Here is a 21,968-nt window from a genome sequence, read left to right on the forward strand (position 1 = left end):
CTAATGTTAAAATTTTACAAAAATTATTGATCAACCAATTATGTTTGAAGCTTTTCTCCATTATGTTTATATAGAAGCATGTAAATTAACAGACAAAAAAGAAATTGAAGCTAATCCGTAAATTTATTGATTTGTAAATAGTTTTATGTAATTTGTAAAACTATAAATAGTTGTGCGTTATTATCTACTTGTTCATTTGTCATGTGCGGATAATTATTAAACGTAAATAAAGTTATATATTAATAAAAATGTATATCAAAGTAGTTCAATTGATTTATAATGATTTTTTCACAAAGAAAAAAAAACAAAATCGAATTATTGATTTAGTATAAATTTTATACTCTCAAATAGATTAGGCTTGTGCATGTGACGCACGATTTGTTTGTATCTTTTAAAATAAATATTTATTGTATTTATGTGATAGAATTTGTTATTTCATACGTTGTACATAGTATACCATTTATTATTTTTATTTTAAAATAAATTATAAATTTAGTCAAATTTGTAATAGATAAAAGTATTAATCTCAAATGAAAATATTTAACATTTAATTAATAATCTATTTCACCAATTTTGCACTTAAATATGCATCTACACTAAAGTAATTACCAGATGAAACACTTGGCATAATTTTGTGAAAATTTTTCCCTCCAAAATACTATTTTTTAAAATTATTTTAATAAATTTTGTGTATATATATTTGTAACATATAAGAATTTAAAGGATAAACATTAATTAATTTAAATTTCAAAAAAAAAAAAGTCACATAAGTCATTTAATTTCAATTAACCATATTTAAATTGATTATTATTATTAATAAATTATAATTTATAGATCCGTACATTGCATGGGGCCCAAAAATAATTAGTAATAATGACAAATATAATAATGACAAATATAATAATGAGAAAAAATATCGTAACCTTCTCGCCCCGATATTTTCTGCTCGAACCTCCAAAACCTTCCGTTTCTCCCCTTCTCCATCACTCCTCCAGTTTCACTGCCCGAACTTGATGCTTCGTTTTGATATGTCATACTTGTTAACCTACCTACTAGTTTTATTTGATCTTTCTTTTTCTTGAAATGTATTCGATCTAGTTCTTGTTTCTGTAATGCTTTTGTTTTTGTTTTTCACACAATCAAATGAAAATGTTAGCCCTCCTATGTTTATATAGCAAAACCCCTCATTCAAAACCGTTATAACTTGTTATTCGTTGATTAAGTTAGTCGTTAGTCGTTAGTCGTTGAACTTTCTTTCTTTCCTTTTCTTTATATATATATATATATATATATATATATATATATATATATATATATATATATATATATATATATATATATATATATATAAGTCGGTTATTAAACGTCCTTTTTTTTAAATATGAAATAATCTTTTCTTTTAAAGAAAATTTTTACACGTTGAATTAAGATTAAAACAAAACATTTGTTTCATCTTCTTGAAAATCGTTATAAGTTAGTTATTTTTTGGGTTGTTAGTTACTTAGTTAGTCACTCAGTTGTTAGGCTTCTTTTTTTTTTTCTTTTTTTTTTATAGTTAATTCATTAGTTCCTCAAAAAAAAAAAAAAAATTTTGTTTAAAAGAACATTTTTACACCTTGAATTAAAAAATAACATTTTATTTTCAAAGTCATTTATCAACATCTCATGATTTAAGAATTTATTTCCTACTCTTCATTAAAAAAAACAATTCAAGATTTTTTTTAAAAGTTTTAAGTTAGTTCCTCCCAAAACAAAAAAAAAAGGGTTTTTCTACATGGTACCCTCAAGTTATCGCGTTTTCTAAGTTGTGTCCTTCTAAATCCAAACTTCTACACGGTGCCCACGAGTTTAATTAACTTAATTACTTTTAACTATTTTAAGATAATTTAGTTATATTTCCCCCAAACTCAAGATCTTCCATCATTGTGAGTTTCTTTCTTCTTCTTCTCCAAAATGAACATTGATAAAAAGAACTCTTTTTCTCTGAACTTTCTCAATCAACTTATCACTAATTAATATCTGAATTCTGCAACAATGAATTAGCAAACAACCTCAACCAATTTCTAACCCGCAACCTTCCCCGTTAAAACCCATAAAATTTTCCCCCGTAAACCCCTCAAATTCAGGCCCATATTCACCGTATCGTCATTCTCCCATGTCGACTCAAATGTAATCCAAAAAAATTTGTAAATTTGTAAAACATGAAAGTAGCAATCCAAAAACACAGTAGTTATGTTTGTATTATTTGCCTCTCATTTTTGATGAAGTGATATGTGTACATATTAATCGATCCTTATTAGCTTCGAATTTCCGAGTAAAAATCTTATAGGGTTTGTAACAATTGGGAATTCAATGATATAGCCGTTTTCAATCAAATAGGGTGCGCGAGAGAGGGAATTTGAGGGGTTTGATCAGAATGAGGTTTTATTTTGTATTATGTCCTTTAAATTAAGTAGCAATTAACTAAGGTGGGTGGTTAACTTAACTACTAGTTAATTACCATCAACAAAACCGTTTATAAAGGGCAAATATTAAACAATACATAAAATTTGTGGGCACCGTGTAGAAGTTTGGATTAAGAAGGGCACAACATAGAAAATGCGATAATTAGAGGGTACCATGTAGAAAAACCCAAAAAAAAAACAAAAATAATAATAATAATTATTATTATTATTATTGTTATTATTATTATTATTGTTATTATTATTATTATATTATTATTATTATTATTATTATTATTATTATTATTATTATTATTATTATTATTATTATTATTATTATTATTATTATTATTTTTAAATAAATATAAAAACGACATTTCTTTTACACGTGAAATCAAGAAAACAACTAAGCTTTAAGATTAACTCAATCATTATTAGGAATAGGATATATAATTTACTTATGTTTTCAAGATTATTATTTTATATAATTTTTTTTTCTTCTAGTCAAAATCATTGTACGTAGCGTACGATGGGTACTTCTTATATTATTAAGATTTTTTTATATTTTATTTAGTCGTTATTAATTTTTAAGTCGGTTATTAAAAATTAATACTATTTTTTAAAATTAAGTTAGTTCCTCAGATTAAATAATTAAATAAATATAATATTCGTTTACTTTTTACACATTCGTTAACGCAAAAATTTGACCATAAATATCGTGAGCGGCTCATTAAGGATAATAATAACAATTGAATATTAATAAATTATTTTAAAATGAATAAAATAAGACCCGATGGCTATGTTATGTTGTACGAGTATGTATGAAGAATATTATTTTAAAAAAAATCGATTGTTAAGATTTTTTTAACATGCAAATTCCCATATAAACAAAGAAAAGAAAGGAAAAATCCTAGACATGGTTAATAATAATGGCAAGTTAACTAGTACAATACTCTCTTCTCTCTCTAAAACCCTAGCCTTTATAGTTGAATTTTGGAGGGGCTTCCATCGATTTTTATCGGTAGAATGCCCCAATTATTTGTTTTTGTGTGCTTTTTCTATTGTTTTAGGTTTATAATAACTCTTCTTTTTCTAGAAGGAATATTTCTCCCTCAAAAGACAGGGTTTTTCTTCTCTCTTTTGAGGGAGGATTTGCCTTTTTATTTCATGGATTGCTATAGAGTTGTTTCATGGGTAAAATTTTGTGCAGGATCGAAAAAGAGGTTAATATTTCGATTGCAATCTAGCGAATCAGACGGAAAATTTCTGTACGACTACAACAGATCGATAAACCCCCTCACCAATGAAGACTGTAAATCACAGCGATATGAAAGAGGGTATATAGAATGTACGATTTGCAACAACGATCGTAGCTTTGTTTATGGAATGTTTTTATTTGATTCAATTATCATGTATTTATTAGACCTAAATCTCTTTGTAGATGTTGTATGACTTCATTTATGAAGCATTTTTATTTCAAAAAAAAAAAAAAAGTTAACTAGTACATTATTATCTAGGCCCTTATGCCCTTATGCCCTTATGATCGAATATTTCTTAGTGATTTAAATCGGTTTAGACAAATGTTATTTAATAAAAGAAATTGATGTACACTACTCCCTATGTCCCATATCATCACTTTCCCTCTCCCTTTCTTCAATTATTAACAACTACATTTTCTTTTCTCTCTCTTTCTAAATTACATGAATATTTATGCTCACAATAATTAGCTTTAAGGAAGCTACAAGTTTACAAGCAACTTTCTTAATTCCTTTGAAAAAAAACCAAATAGGCCACTAGATAAGGGACAGATGAGCTAGATTAATTAAGTTGAGGCGTTTTTCTAACTAGACTCACACATGTAAAATTTAATTTGCTATCCATTTTTTTTCTTTCTTTATTTGTTGGTCTCTTTTGCTTTCTTTTGTTTGTTGGTTTCTTTTGCTTTCTCTCTTTTTCACTTCCTCTATGTTCTTCTGTTTCTCTCTTATCTTTCCTTCTTTTTCTCTCTAGTTTTTTTTCCTTTCTTTAATATCTCTTCTTCAGACGATTTTTAACTTCTCTAAGACTTTTTAAATAATTTAGTTTAGTTTTATAAATATTTTTTCATCAAACTTAGTTTTTATTTTTGTAGATTTTGACTATATATAGCAATTTCGAGAAGTTCGATGAAGAAGTAAAATAATAATTTTTTTTCCATAGAGATTAAATATCCAAATTGAGGTATCACTTTCCTTTTTCCTAATTTTAATTCCATGTCTAAACTTAAATGTTGTTTTGTTGGATTTATCTCATATTTTCTTTATAAGCATTAAAAAAACTCTTGAAAATTGTATAAAATTGGAAATTTATGAAAAAAAAATCACGCATAGATCAGTGTAATTAGTGTGTTTTTATCATGATTTTCTAAATTTAAACAATTTTCAGTAGTGTTTTAAATGGTTATATGTTATGTATAGCATTTTCCTTAAAATTATTAGTTTTTACCGAATTTCTTGAAATTTTAAATGATCTAAGAGAATTTGATTAAATGTATATGGTCATGTCAATCTATTCTGAATTTTGTGTATTGCCGAAATGCTGGATTTTTAGGTTATGTTTATTCAATCATTATATCTACTAGATTAGCTCCCGTGCGATGCACAAATATTATAAAAAAAAGTAGTGTGTGGCCCAGGAAATGCTCTGGTTTTTTTTTTTTTTTTTTTGAACATTTGTAATTGAATAGACAGGTTCATTCTTTATTATTTATTTATCCGTTATTGTTTATAATTTATAATAATTTTTCATTATACCTTTGAATAAATTATTTATGGAACAACTATTGATTAAATATACAAATGTGTTTCTGTTAAAAAACTTATATAAACATGTCCTTTGTTATAATTTATAATATAATGAAAATAAAGAAATAATTGTTATCAAAATAATTAAATAACTAAAATTAATTTATACCAATAGTTAATTTTTCTTGCTTGTATGTATTACCTCGATTAGCGTAATTAGCAAATAATATGATCAATTTTTTTTTAAAAGAATTTTAGTTTTTAAATGTTCAGATCTCCATCCAATCTATATAACTATATATTTATGAGTGGAGTATAAAAACATGATTAATATATGAATGAGATGGTAAGACACCTAATGCATATTTTTGTAGTTATGAGTTCGAATCTCGTGATAGAAATTTTTATTAGAATATGCTTATAGTTGAAATATGACATGACGAGGGTGCCACGTGGCACATAAACGTTTTTAGGAACGCTTTTTGATATATGAGTATAGAAGATTTATAATTGTATACACGCATTTTCAAGTCAAAATTAAAATAGTACTCTATATAATGAAAAAAAAAATTCATGTTTACATCAAAATTCAGTGGAATTTGTAATTAGACAAAGTAATCGCATATATACAGGGTTAATATTTGTTTTGCTTAAGATTAGCTATATGTAACTTATAAGATAAAAGTATTTTGCAGTCAATATTTAGCTTTTCCAAAATAAATAAAAATTAAATAGAAAATAAAATAAATAAAGAAAATTGGAAGAGAAAAAAAAAAGTTTAGGCGGGAAAAAATTTAAGGAGAAGCCGACTGTACAATTTACAAAAAACCAAATGATGTCAGCGGTGTTTATTTTAGTATTAACTAGATTAGACTCGTGCGATGCACGATTTTAACAATATGTTACAGTTTTAACAATATTTTTTAGTTTATTTGTGTGTAATATGTATGTAGTACAAATAATTTAAGCAAAATTTAATATATTGATAAATTAATAAAGAGTTGAAACCCCATTCATATAATCTGTATAAAATATACGGAGTAGGAGAAAAAGATAATGTTTATAAGAAAATGAAATAGTGCGATCTTCCTTTAATTTCTCCAATGAAAATTGCATAATTAGTCAATTTAAACATGAAATCTGTTAGGAAAATGTATAATTAATTTACCATTTTCAATTTTTTTATTTATGTTGAAAAACAATTATGATGACATTCTTAGTTTTGGAGGGGTGATGTCGGTGTTGGTGTTAGAGAAGTCATTGAAATAGCTTGAAAAAGAAGATGAAGGTGTCGAAGGAAGAAACAGATGCTTGTAATGGAGGCGGGTGAAGGAAGGAGGAAGAAGAGATACATGGATGTGCGTGAAGTAAAGTTGAGGAAGAAGATGAATGATAGTGCAATTTACGAATATATCCTTCATTTTATATAGAAATTTACATATTTACCCCTTGATAAACATCAAATGTTTATCTAGGAGATAAACTAGGACAAGCCCTATATATTATATACTATATATAGTGCGGCGAATGCTTCCCTAAACTAATAGATTCCGTCCCAACCTTTTATATAAGATATAACCAAGTAGCCAACCAATTTTAATATTAACTGTAGTTGACAAATTAAAAAACCAATTAAACCAAATACAAGTAAAAATAGGATTTGAGAACGTACCAAGGGCGGATCTTACGGGGGTTTAGGGGGTTTTACTGAACCCCATTGGATAGATCCGGAAAAAAAAAATGGGAATATTAAAAAAAACAGAATAACTATATAAAAAATATTTGAAACAATTATATACAATGTTTTGGGCGTAGCCCAATTAGATAGGTTAATGTTGAGTTGGGCAGCACTTAATGGGTTTGAGGCTGCCAGGATACATTTTTAGTGTTTTTTTTTCCTTGGTTGTATCACAACTGTTTCATTGGAAGATGGGGCAATCAATCGTACTCATTACCATTCCATGGGTTAGCTTCTCTCTCACCTTTTTGCGACAAACAGTAGGTTTATCTCACTTCCTTATCTAATCTCAAGGCAAGTCTTCTCAATAAAATGAACAACCTAAGTTAGAAAATAGCAAAAAAAAAAAAAAAAAAAAAAAAACCATGTATATGTCGTGATTTGAATTTTTATTTATTTTTGTTTATTTTTATGTTTCATCTCTTATCTCTTTGAGCACATATAAATACACTGATTGGCCGTCGTCGAGCCTACCAAAGATAAAGTCCTATCTTGGTCTCACTAGCTAATAGCAAGGGTAAGAAAGGGTCGAACCCAAGAGAGGCGTTGAATCAACCACCGATATACTACCGTATAAATAAGCTAAATGAAGTTGAAATTGGTTTGGTTTTATGTAATAAGTACTAGTTCAAGTCAACTAAAGCTAGGGGGAAGTTAACAATATTTAGAGAGTTCTAGGGCTTGGGATATACCACTCAATTTCGTCACAAATCACAATTAGCAAGTAGCAAACAATGGTAATTTGAGGGGATAATATAGGGGAAGTCATCTAAAGCACCCAACTACTCTCTCAAGCTAGAGGGATTACTCGAATTATGAATACAACCTACTCTCGTGGTTACAAAGCATAAAACAAGTATTAAAGCATAATCACGATGACAAAAACATTCCCTTGACTGGAAATTCCTATTCTCATGGCATTTCAAGTCAATTAAGCATAAGGGAGCTAACTCAAGTTCATCTCTCGATCCTTCGTTGAGAAAGCTTAGATAATAGTTCTAGCAATGGCCATATACAAGAACTAAGAAATTAAACCACTTAAGCTCAACTTATTAACACCCAAAAATTACCAAATTAACACATGAAACAAGTAATTAGTGACTACATTGAGGGTTTTACCCAAACCCTAGAAAATTAGACTACTCACAATCCATAGAGATTAAAGCAATTAAGGATTTCAAGTAACTCATGAACAAGAATTAACTAAAGATTAAGCTAAATAACAATCTAAGCATATAAGAATTAAGCAAGATAATTAACAATCAAAGCAATTAAAATGGAAGAGAAGAGTGGGAAAATGTTACTAGAAGCTTCAACTTGAATATCAATGGTGGAACTTGTCTTCTACAATGATTGAGAATGAAATTTCCAAGCTAATAATTATAATCTAACTAAAGATTTGAGAATATTTGTGTTAAGCACTAAAAACTTGGATGCCGTACAAATGAGCTCCAAGGGTTATTTATAAAGACCCCCGAATAAAAAGGACGGAGAAAATAAGAGTCGGGCACAGCTACAGGTCAGCACGGACGTGCTGAGGTTGGCACGGACGTGCAGCTATACCTGCACGGACGTGCTGAGGTTGGCACGGGCGTGCACCTGGGAGGCAGAAGGTATTGTTTTAGTCAGGGCGTCCTGCACGGACGTGCCAAATATGGCACGGACGTGCAGGCCTTGTTCAGTAGAATCAGTTTTGAAACTGATTTGGGCTGAGCAACCTTCACGGACGTGCAGGATCAGGCACGGACGTGCTGAATATCCTGCACGGACGTGCTGAGCTCTGCACGGACGTGCAGGCCTTGAAAGCAGTAGGCAGTAGCATCTGGTCGTGCTGGAACACTTCTGCATGGACGTGCCATACTTTGCACGTCCGTGCAGACTCTCTAAGGCCTTTGTCTTCACTTTTCTTCGGTTTTGCTCCATTGTTTCGGCTTCTAACCTCGGTTTATCATCCAAATTCCTCAAATGGTCGTCTTTGAACCTAAAAACCCAACAAAAACACTAACAACCCGTGAAGCAAGGGATACACAAAAGTTGAACAAAAATAGAGTAAAAGTGAACCAAAGTGCCAATATACCAAGTAAACAAGGTTCGAAATCACTCTAAAATCGTATCAAATAACAAGTTATCATACACTGATTTAATTTTTTTTTTCTTCAAAACAAACATCATAAAATAAGAATCTCTAAGAAACAAAGTTTTACGTTTCAAAATTTCTTTCACAGGAAAATGTCGTGAATCAGTTCCATATTTAATTGCTAAATGTAAACATTGTAGCCTGAAAGTAAGGAGCCAAAACATCAAACTAGTCCTGGCCTGGAGGTCACTAAGAGGATACTATGAATATCAAACATTAATCCCTATTCCAAATGAGCCAATTCAAACTTTAAAATTATGTATTATTGTATATGATCAATTTATTTAGCAATTTTATTGAAATTTGGACTCATTTTGTTATGTACTTGTGTATTGATATTTATTTGAACACTCTATCTTATACTTTAATGGAAGCTTCTAGCGTAGTCGTCGACTACGGACGACTACAGACGACTATGGACGACTACGCTAAGGGATTAAATATAAATCGTTTATTGTGGTTGTTGCTTAATCTTAGCCTTTGAATATTACAGTTTTGAAAAATTATAAAATCTAATTTACACCTTATTTAAGTCATGACCAGTCAACGACCAGTCAGCGCCCCGTCAACAAAGTGTTGTTTGTTTTCTTACTTTTAGAGGGTAATTTTTTTTTTCTTTTCAAATTATGAATTTTTTTACCATCCAATTTAACCTTCAACTTTCATTAATCATCCAAAACACATCTAAAAATTATCAAATTATATAAGATTTAATTAAGATTAACGTATAATCATTACATATATGCTTCAATTTTCTTAAAATCAGAGTTTGTAATCAATTTCAATATCTACATTCTTGAAGGTTTACGGATTATATCTTATTATTTCGTGATTAATTGTTAGAATAGGTATGATTTTATGTTTAATTTGATCAGCCATATGAATTCGTAAATAATCGTCCGCCATTATTAGATGTTGAAGCTATGGACATGAGTTTTGGTTGAAGATGAATACACAAAAAAAAAAATAATAATTTGCATCATTGTTTCCTTTATTAATATTATTTTGCGTCATTTTTTCCTTGGAAATATCAATTATGTTAATAGATAAATATAAAATCAGAATATAAGTTTTTTTTTTTATTTTTTTTATAAGCTTATTCAGTTCAGTTCTACTTTAATAATAACCTTGATTATGCTAATGAGACCTCAGTCAGATAGAGTAACAATAAATCTAGCCAGGAGTTCTAAAAATGGATGTGATTATCTGAAATAACCATATACTTCTTGTAGGGAATAAATTTCAAGCGTTAACCCCTAGCTTGAACCCCACTGTGATCATACACTAAAGTACGGTGGTGTCCAAAAGGGAAGAAGATAGAGCAAAAGAGTCGCTAACAAGTTTTTTAAGGAACTTGTAAACCGTTCATAGGATGAAGGTTACACCCCTTAACGATCCAAGAGATCGTCAACTCCATAAGGTCTAGAACCAAATAAGGGTTCGGGGATGAAGGTACAAATCCAACCTAAAAGAGATTGAACCTGCTCTAATAATAGGCCTCTACTTTATTTTGATCGTATTCATGTGCGCTTTTTGATTAACATGCAATCATTAGGATTATCCCTAAACCTGTTTATCTATGTTGGTTGAATTTAATGCACAAATAAATCTATTATTGGCGATCACTTGAATTATAATCACATTAACCCTAACAAGATTATTAATTATCTGATTAAGCGTGACTACAAGTACCAATTCCCTTTAAACATGCAATAAAAGGTGATCAAGCAATAACAATAAAATATCAAGCAACATATAATAATCATCATGAATAATAATTATAATCATAATAATAATAATCATAAATAAAATAATCATCATCAAAATAACAATAATAATATTCATAATCATCATAAATTATAACAATTATAATCATAATCATGTTCATGTTAATATTAAAGCATAATAGCAAGATCCTAGGCATGATACTAACAAGATTAATAACAAACCCTAGCATGTCACTAAGCATTAAAAATCAAATCTTTAACCCTAACATGATACTAACAATCATAAATATTAGGAAGAACATAAGAAGTATCGCAGGAATCATAATAAGCATATTTGATATTATAACCTTTTCCCTAAACATGATACTAGGAATATCATAATAACAATATAAGCATGATTTCTACATCATAATATCAATTAAAACCATTAAAGCACTTACTTTGATGCCTCGTACCTCTTTCTAATAACAAAATACACACGTTAGTAACTTCAAGGAAAATAATAAACAACAATTAAATTAAATAATTGAAATAGAGATTTGGGACCAATCCCTCAGAAATTAAACCTTTCACGTCTAGGGCGAAGGCAACTTCGAATATGGCTAGGTGTTTCTAGATCTTGGGAATGCGGAATTTTGTATTTGAGAAAAGGCTAGTTTAGAAAAAGAGAGAGAGAGAGAGAGAATAATCAAGAAAATCTTGATGAGAGTTGGTGAATGATTAAGAGAGAATTAGATAATTAATGATTGCGAATGAAAACTGATTGTAGGTGAAAATTTGTGAATGAGGAGAATTGGTGAATCAAAACGGAGTATTTAATACGATATTTATAGAGAAAATCAGCCAAAAAGATAAATTAAACAAAACAGAGTCTGACGCATAAAAAACAGAGCTGGCGCCACCCTTGGCTAACTGGCGCCAGGCACCAACACTAGCGCCAGGCGCCAATGGCTAGCGCCAGGCCTGGTTCCAGGCGCCAAGGCCTGGGGTTAGGCGCCAAGCTTATTTCCAACGCGTTTTCGGAAATCAGATAAGTTTACCGTACTGGAGGATAAAATCATATAATTTCCTCGAAAATGCTATTTGATTTTGATTAAAACTCTGAAAAGTCAACAAAAGTCAATTTATCAATGCTAATTGAATTAGGAATGAAAAGAACCTTCTAGAAGAATCTAGAAGACTAAAACCATTCCTAATTGCATTAGGAATGATAAATCATATTAGGCCATCCCCTAGATCATTGGGCCGTATATAAGGCTCAAACCGGGCCCAGTTTAGTAAATTGGCCATAACTTCCTCAATATTCATCGGAATTGGGCTTATAATATATCGTTGGGAAGGTCTTTTCAAACCCCATCCAACTACACCATTATTGGACCCATATCATGGACCAACCAAACTGGATTGACTATTTTCTTAAAATAAGTTTTCAAAAACAAAGAGAAGAGAAAAGAAATTAAAACTTTCCGCAACACTAGACTTTCCACACTTTCGCTTCATTCGATTATGATTCGACGCGAAAGGTACTCATCACTGGGTTTGGTTTTGGGGAGACACAAATGGGTGTCTACACTTCTATATTTTGTAAAATAAATAAAAAAATTGAACCGCTTCGTTTTAGATATGCTCACATATAACTTAGGTATACCCAAAACGGAAAACACTGTATACGTCGAACGTGATCTATATATTAATTAATTAATTTTTATATTTGTCAATCGTTCTAATTGACTAATGACATTCAAATTTTGCATACGCATAAAAAGAAATCGAGGATATCTAAAAGCGAAATTCTTATTATAATGATCTTACTCACAACTTAGATTTATTATTTTTTTTTTATTATTTTTTTGATTTTTTAAAAAAAAAAAAATCTAAGTTAGACATTTCTTTCAACATTTTTTTAGTGTTATTAACGGCATAATATACCAAATTACCAACTGATAAACCCCCACCCCTAATTTTAATTTTGACTATACATCACAACCAATGATAGTAATTTTTTATTATTTTTAATTTAAATAGATTAACCTTATTATAATTTTAAGTTAAAAAGATTAACCTTATCATAATCCTCTCTCGCTTTTCCTCAAAAAAAAAAATAATAAATAAAAGAAATTCTGGTATTTAAAATAATTTTCTAGTTGGGTAATATACTTATTATAGGCAAAGATGAAAAGATATTGGGATATCCAACCTTAAATCACAAATCACCAAGGTTTAAATTTGTAATGGGATTCTTTTTGGGGATTTTTGTTGTAGAAAAAGGGTAAAAGAAAGAAACAAGATATTATTAACTTAAATATGATGAGTGATTAACTATAGGCAAAGATGAAAACATTTTAAGATATTCCTATGTCACAACAATGTTAGTTATTAATAATTTTATTATTTTTTTTTCGAAAAAAAGTTATTAATAATTATTAATTAAACATAGTTAGAATTTGTTATGTGAAAATTTGATTAAATTTGAATATTCCAATACATATAATTAAGTTTTTTTTGAACAAATTTAATTAAGTATTTCAATGTATGCAAAAATAGTAAAAAAAAAAATCCATGTATAAATAATATACATAAAGTATTTTTTAAATATAAAGAAAATTATCCTTTGGAAATAATTTTTAAAAAATTTTATTTTAATAAAATATAAGGCAAAGATGGTGGAGAATGAAGACTAAAAGATACTCTTATCACGCACATTTTCCAATTTTTTTTTTTTTTTTTTGTGAGGAATTAACTGCTAACCCTTGATGTCCATCAATGGTGGCTTAATCATAAAACATGTAATTGATATCATATTACAATTTATATTGACTAAAAAAACGTAGATATTAATGTAGTGATTATCATTTTTTTATTACCAATTTCACATTATTGATGAATCAAGTTTGAAATTGATGATAAAGGTTAAGGTTGGGAATGAAGATTTTTCTTTTAATAATCCATTGATAAGGGTTGAGTTGAACATTATTGATGATGAAAATTGAAGATGAAACTAATTACGTGTAACTAATTAATTTTTAATCCTTCATTATTTAACCAAACAACAATTTAATGAATTTTTAAATCATAATTGTTAGTTTTTTTGGAGAATGAATGTTATTGGTTGAAGATGAAGGCTTTAGGATGAAGATGACATAAAAGATTAATAATGTGAAAGATGATTTAGGTTGAAGATGAAATATGTAATTTTTTTTTCGATTTTAATGAAAAAATATATATATTCATATGTGTAAAACAAAAAAAAAAAAAAAAAAAAAAAAAAAAAAGTAACTAAACAATCCTTGGATGATTGTGTAGCTTAGGTGTTGGGTTGGGTGGCTATGATTAGACAACTAATAAATCAACGGTTCAGATTTAATCCCTTAGTATAGTCGTCCATAGTCGTCCGTAGTCATATACTTAAATACCCGATTCATATCCGTGCATTCGAATATTGGGTGTTTGATGAAGTTTGAACCCCCTAGGTACAATTCCTGGATCCACCACTAGAACGTATGTAGAGTTATAAAAAGGATTTGATAACGTATGCAATGGCGAATGTAGAATATTAAAGGTGGAAGGAACTAAATAAAAAAAAAAAAAATGCTTGTATAAAGACTTGAACCCAAAACTTTTAACACAAGTTCAACGGAAATTTCACCAAATTCTCTTGAGTAATTTTTTTATTCATCGAATACCCATCAAAACTTTCAAATTCACCTTACGCCCCTGAGTTTAACAAAAATATCACTAAATGCCCAAAGACTAACGGAAGTTGACTCCGTTAGTATTTAAAGCCTAAATATGCCGCATGGCAAAATGTTATTGGTTGTTTATTTAATTATTTAAATTTTAAAAGTAATTAATCGATTATTATAAAAATTAAAACAAAAAAAAATTAAAAAAAACCCACCCACCAAAGCCCAGCCCCACTCCCCAACCGACGAAAGTCCCCTGAACCCCCAACCACACCTGCGCGGATTCTGCCTGAATCCCCACACCGGCGCCACCCACCAAATCCCAGCCCCAGTCCCTACCACCACCACCCACCGACATCTGCAGCCACTCCCCTTCTCTTCCCCTCCACGTCGCCGCCCCTCTCCTTCCCAAAACCACTTTCCCCCACCCACAACTCGAAAAAACCCATCTCCCCTCCCGATGGTGCCTAGCCAACGCTCAGCCAGTCCCCAAACCCCATCCCCAGCCGATAAACACCTTAATTAAACTCCAAAATCAAAATCCCCAAATCGAATAAAACCCTAGATTTCGATTTTAATGTTTTTGATTTTGGGGTTTTGGTGTAGTGGTCAAGGAAGGGGGGATGGGCGGTTTGGGTTCGCCATCTCGGGGATGGGTTCTTGGACGTCGGCGGTAGGATGGATTTTACGAGAGAGAGGGGAGTGGGTTTTCCGATTTGGGGGTTTTTGTTGTTTGTCGTGATGGGGAATAGAGGAGTGAGGGGTTGTGGGTGGGGAGATGGAATCTCCGGCGAGGGAGGGATCACGCCGGCACCGGCGTGGGGAGGGGTGGGGGTGGATGCCGGCGGTTTGGCAGGGGGCTGGGTTGATGGAGGAAGGGAGGTGGCTTGGGTTTTTTTTTTTTTTTTTTTTTTTTTTAAGTTTTTATTTTTTTAATTAATTATAATTAAATTAAAAAATTAAAATAGAACCAATCCAGCATGCCACGTGGCATATTTATCCTAATATCTAGCGGAGTTAACGTCCGTTAGTCATTAAGGGTATTTGGTGACATTTCTGTTAAAATCAGGGGCGTAAGGTGAATTTGAAAGTTTTGATGGGTATTTGGTGAATAAAAAAATTACTCAGAAGCATTTGGTGAAATTTCCGCAAATTCAATACATTACTACTATGACGAAGCTAATTTGACATTTTTTATTTCATTAAAATTGTATTTAACCTATAAATTTACACCTTTAACTTAATAAAATTAAATAATTTTTTTAATAATTTTTTTTAATAAAATTTTAATTTTCTTTTAATAAAATTAAAAAAAAAATATGGCAGAGCCGGTGCCACCCAGCCCTTAATGCTCCGCCACTGAACGTATATGGATAGTTTAAGTTTAACATAAAACTAGTTTTTTGCCCCGTGCAATGCCCGGATTGTTTATTGAATTTTAACATAAATTTTTAATTTATGCATCAAATTTTAAAATACATTATTGATACAAAATTAGTTATTAGGAATTGATTTGCTTTTGTGACGATTTTCTATCTAGTAGGCATGTAATGCCTAATAATAATGTTGGTGGAAATGTTCGATTTAATACATTTTAAAAAATTAAAAAAATTAGTAAAAAATAAATTAAATAAAATAAATGTTCAAAGCTCATTGGGTTGATCCTAACCCAAAACTTTAGGGAAGAGTTGAACATTTCTTGACTCGTAACTTGAAGTGATCACTCAATCCAGATGAGTCATGACCCAACCATAATTGACAAGTCTATATAGTAATAAAATTCTATTATATTGTGAAGTATATTATTTTAACTGATTAGTATTCATTATAAATAGATGTTTTATGCTTTATGCTTTGAATTACTTCTTTCGCTCCAAAAAATATTATGATATAAAAAATAAATTTATATTATAATTTTTTAGAATTATAATCTAATACTTTTTTTAATAAATTATAATTCAATTTGTATACCTGAAATATTCGTATTTTATCGAAAATAAAACTCTAAAGTAACAATTTTATCCTAAAATTATATCAAAATAAATTCTTAACTAAATTATTTTATTTTATATAGTCTATTTAAATTTATTGTACGTGGCACGACACTTGGCGAAAGATGGAACACCAAGTGTTGCTGCCTCGTGACTTGGGCACATACTAGTAATAACTAGCCTTCTGGCCCGTGCGATGCACAGGTTATTCATATAAAATTGTATTGATAGATAAGTGAAGAAATATTAGTAAGTCATTATAGGGTATAATATGTAATTGGAAACATGATTAAGAAAATTAAAATTTTGGACTTTAAAAATAATAATAATAATAAAAAAAAAGGCTTAAGTAGAAGGTGAAAGGGCTAAAATTAAAAACAGAATAGGAAAAGGTTGAATTAAAGGGGAGAGATGAAGATGAAGAGATGAAGTATGTATGAAAGATGAATTATAAGTTTAATGAAAGAATTTTTAAAAATGGTGTAATAAAAAAATTAATAGTGTTAGATGACATGCAGCACTATGATTAGAGAATTGTAATAGAATGGATGAGGACATGTGTCTTTCTTAGTTTCTTGGTTATAGTTTTTAAATACTAAGTATAGATATAGATATGATACGAAGATTAAAAAGCACCATAAAAATTATTTTGATAATCCTAATATTTTATATAACATGTATATTATATACTGTATATAGTGCGGCAAATGCTTCCCTAAACTAATAGATTCCGTCCCAACCTTTGATATAAGATATAACCAATTAACCAACCAATTTTAATTTTAATTTTAATTGTAGTTAACAAATTAAAAAACCAACTAAACCAAAGGCAAATTTGTCATAAAAAACCTTTTAAATGCACCATTTTGCGAAAAAAAAAACCTTTTAAAAGCCTTTTGGTTAAAAAAACCACCACCTTTATTTTTTTTTTTGCAAGGGGAAACCTATTTACTTAATTACCCTCTAATTTACTTAATTAATCTCTAATTTCCTCCTATTTCTTCTAATTAAGCTCTAATCCACTAACTTACTAAATAATTATATTTAATTTATATATAAAACAAACCACCTTCCTCAACCACCTCCTCCCCTTCTGCCTCCCTTGGTAGCAACCCCCCCCCCCACAGGACCCTCCGCCCAAATCCCCCACCTCCGGCGACCTACCTCCACCACCGTCCAACCCTGTTTTTCCCCTTTATCTCCGCTGGCGACCACCACCTTTTTATTTTGAAAAATAAACCCTAGAAAATCAATTTGGGGGGTTTTTAATTTTATGCTTCTTGCTTGCAATTGATACTTGTTTTGGCTTTGATTATGTATATATGTGATGCTAGGGTGATTTAAAAGCAAATTGCATTTGATTTGGACTTGATTTGAGCATGTTTGAGTAAACTAGAGCCAAATATTTGAAGGGAGGTGGTGGTCGCTGACGGGGATAAGGAAGGGAGGGAGGGTCGGCCGACGGTGGAAGTAGGTCGCCGGAGGTGGGGTGGATCCGAGCAGCGGATTCGGTGGGCCGGGGTAGGGGTTGCTGCCAAGGGAGGGAAGGGAAAGGGTGGTTGGTTGGTGGTTGGGGTGGTGGTTTATTTATAAATTAAATCTAATTATTAAGTAGTTTGATGGATTAGAAGTTAGTTAGAAGAAATGGGAGGAAATTAGAGATTAATTAAGTAAATTAGAGGTTATTTAAGTTAATAGGTTTCCTCTCGCAAAAATAATGGACGTGGTGGTTATTTTAAACAAAAAAGCTTTTAAAAGGGTTTTTTTTTTTTTTTTTTTTTTTTTTTTTTTTTTTTTTTTCGCAGAATGGTGCTTTTAAAAGCTAAGGTTTTTTCTAACAAATTTGCCTAAACCAAATACAAGTATAAATAAGATTTGAGAACGTATATAGAGTTATAAATAGGATTTGATAACGTATGCAGTGGTGGATGTAGAATATTTAAAGTGGAGGGCACTAAATAAATAAATAATTAAAATGCTTGTATAAAGACTTGAACCCAAGACTTTTAACACAAATATAATACATTACCACTATGACAAAGCTAATTTAATACTCCGTATTATTTATTGCATTAAAGTTTTCTTTAACCTATAAATTTACACCTTTAAATAATAAAATTAAAAAAATGGCGAGGTCGGTGCCACCCAGTGTAATCCCCCGTATTTTTAAATATTTTATAAATGAAAATTTATTTTATTTATAATATTTATTTGTTATTTTTCATAATTTAATTTCAAAAGTTTCAAATTATTAATCTGGGTCGAAATTTATTTGAACAAATTATTTTATGCACCTTTATTCTACAATTTATGTCCAATCACACAAGCCTAACCCATTTGTTTACTTAATCGACCCATTATTTTTATGAGGCTCAATCTTCTTATTTACCCTACAATTCTCTCCTATAAATACCCCATGAATCCCCAAAAAATTTCCCACACAAAAAGGTTAGTCTTATTTTCTTTCTCCTTAGTTTTATTAATTTGTGTAATTATAATTATTGATTATGGGTTTTGATTTTATTGTTTGAAATTAATTTAATTAGTATCAAATTTTATTTTGATGTTTAAACTTTATAATTTCAGATTTTATAAGTGTCATAATTTTCAGATTTTGTAAATTTTATAACCTAGGGTTTTTAATTATTGAAAATCATGATTTTAGGGTTTTTATGAACAATTGATTTAGGGCTTTTATAGTAATGATGTTTTGAAATTTTGGTGATTATAAGTACTAATTAGTTTAACTTAATTCCAGATTATTTTGAACACTTAAATTCGTGTTTTAATTTTAAGATTTCCGTTCATTAATATTAATCCCGTTTTAATCCCGATCAGGTTCTGAACTCATTCTATTTTGACAAAAAAGTAGTGTTTTCCATGTGGAAACAAAGTTTTAAATATGATTTTTGGGCAGTTTTTTATTTTAACGAAGTTTTTTTTATACTTAAAATATTATCCTTGAGAGTTTGATTAATAAAATTAATTATGTTTAAAGTTAATTAAGCATAAATATATGTTTTTATTGAATTTTTAAGTGTTGGAAATAGTTTCTAAGTACTACTTTTGATGTTTTATAAAGAGGGTTTAATCACCCATTAAAAAGGGAAATTATTAGGGGTTTTAAAATAATTTTCAGATTTTTATTAGACTTTAAACTTGCTGTGATTTCATGTATAAGAGTGTATTTTAAGGTTTTTATGAATAAAATTTAAAGAACTATATATAAGCCTTTAATTTTAAACTAAAGGGAAGGTTTTAAAGTGTTGTTTGATTTAGATTTTGAAGGTTTTAAAGTAAGTTAGTATTGTTGTAAATTTGATTGATTGGGTATTGATTGAGATGTTATTGTTTGGATTAGGAGAGGAGTTTTTTTAAGGTGATTTCTAGTTTTTAAGTGGCCAACCGAATTGTTTACACGAGGTACGTACATGTCTACTTCGTTGTAAGTAGTATCATGTTTAGGTACCAAAGAAAAGAACTTAGTTTCATGATTAGAGAACACTTGGATGAAAATTGTTTGGTTATATATTTAATTAATTCATGTATTTATGTTTATGAGGCATGTTTTCGTGAATTAATTATGCTTGTATGGAATTATGGATGCAAGTATGTTGAATTATATTGGATTAATTGTTTGTATGAAATGTTGATACAAACATATTTTATTGGATTGGTTTGTTAACCACATTTGGATTATTAAAGGATTGGAATTGAACGGTTTAAGTGGAATGAATTTATTAATTATTCCACAAGGTTGTTATTTATTTTATTTATTACTCGAGCATGACTTATTAGTATATTGAGTAAAGGTGGATTAAGCCGAAATGGCTAGGTGGGTTGACTATGTTCAACAATTTTGAATAATTTGGAAGTTTAATGGAATTAAAGGTCAACTTGCGATGTGATCACCATCGTCCTAAATAAAATTAAAAGTGAATTGATGTATGATTGTTATGTATGGTTGTTGACTTGAACGAACAATACAAGAGGGAGGGTGAATTGTATTGTGGGGAAACTAGGGTAATTTTTGCGGAATTTGTAAAGAAACTAAGCGAAAACTTAAAGTGCACAGAGAGATTTTACGTGGAAAACTTCTTGGCCCTAATTAAGAAGAAAAACCACGACCACAAGGGATTTTAAAACTCAACTCTTAATTATAATAGGGCAAACAACCTATTACAATCTAAGACTCTAACTCAAGTTCCTCAACAAACTTGAGTTCCCCTTCAACCGATCCCTCAATCAGTTGAACGCTCAAAACTCTCTCTATCTCCTTGCTTCACTCAAAGCAATAAACACTCTAGAGTTCACTCAAACTCTCTCCCCAAATTACAACTCAATGAATTAAACTCTAATATAAATCACAAGGACACTTTTAGACTCAAGTGGAATAAGTAAGAATAAATATGCTAGAATGCTCAAGTGTGTTTTTGCAAACTAAGGAAAGCGTTATTTATAGGGTTAGAAATGTATCCACTAAACAGTTAGTTAGTTCCACTAACTCCACGTTCCTCAACTTGAGGAGCACGTAGAAGTGAAATACTTGTGCTGCAAGTGAACGCAACTAACCCACGATTTTTTCAAACTCTTAAAACTGCTTCCTTAATTTTCTCAACCAATTTGACTGATTAAAACCCACGTTAAAATATTTTCCAGAATAAATCTTTTTCTTAAAAATAAAAACCAAATCAGTTAAAAGATAATTTAGAAAGATATTTAATATTTCCAAAAGATAATTATTTACATAAATAATATCTAATAGAAATATAGGAAAATATAATTAATTAAAATAAGATAACTATTCCACTTGACTCCTACTAATGTCAATATAATTTATACGTACAAGAAGCTAAAAAGATAACCTATTAACTTTTAAAATCCTTGCTTTCTCTGAGGATTCTTCGACTCTGAAGTTTTCACTCTTTAGTTCCCTCGGGGAACTAAAGTCTTGCTTTCTTTATTTTATCTTCTCGTTTAGTCTTTAGCCTTCTTTGCCTTCTAGTATGTTCGTTCCTCCTCAGGTATATCATCACATACTTCAGTTTCCTCCTTGAAACCTAAGACTTACAATACTTAAAGACACTTGTTAAAACGTGTAAGTTTTCTTGAGTCATCATCAAAACACATAAGGGTCAACAATGGTCTTCTTGAATGAGTCGGCTATTAATTAAAATTGTAATCACGTAAAGTGAAACATGGATGAGCAATAAAACTCTGGAAAGCGTGCACTTCTAGAGTATTGATAATTATGGGTTGGGGTACACGGTGGTAGCCCGTGGATTTCTGAGGCTTGTTTGATCAATATGTCCTCTTTTTTTTTTGTATTTACATTTTTATTTTATAATGAAAGTTAGATGGGATCCTAGACTAACTTTGTGAGAATGGAGTCGCGCCCATCCTTGCATCGCGCTAAACTTTTATTTTAAATGGTCATTTGGAACCAAAATGATTTGGTGGATTGGACA

The sequence above is a fragment of the Chenopodium album genome, chromosome 9, assembly GCF_948465745.1.
Source record: "Chenopodium album chromosome 9, dcCheAlbu1.1, whole genome shotgun sequence".
Classification (NCBI taxonomy): Eukaryota; Viridiplantae; Streptophyta; class Magnoliopsida; order Caryophyllales; family Amaranthaceae; genus Chenopodium; species Chenopodium album.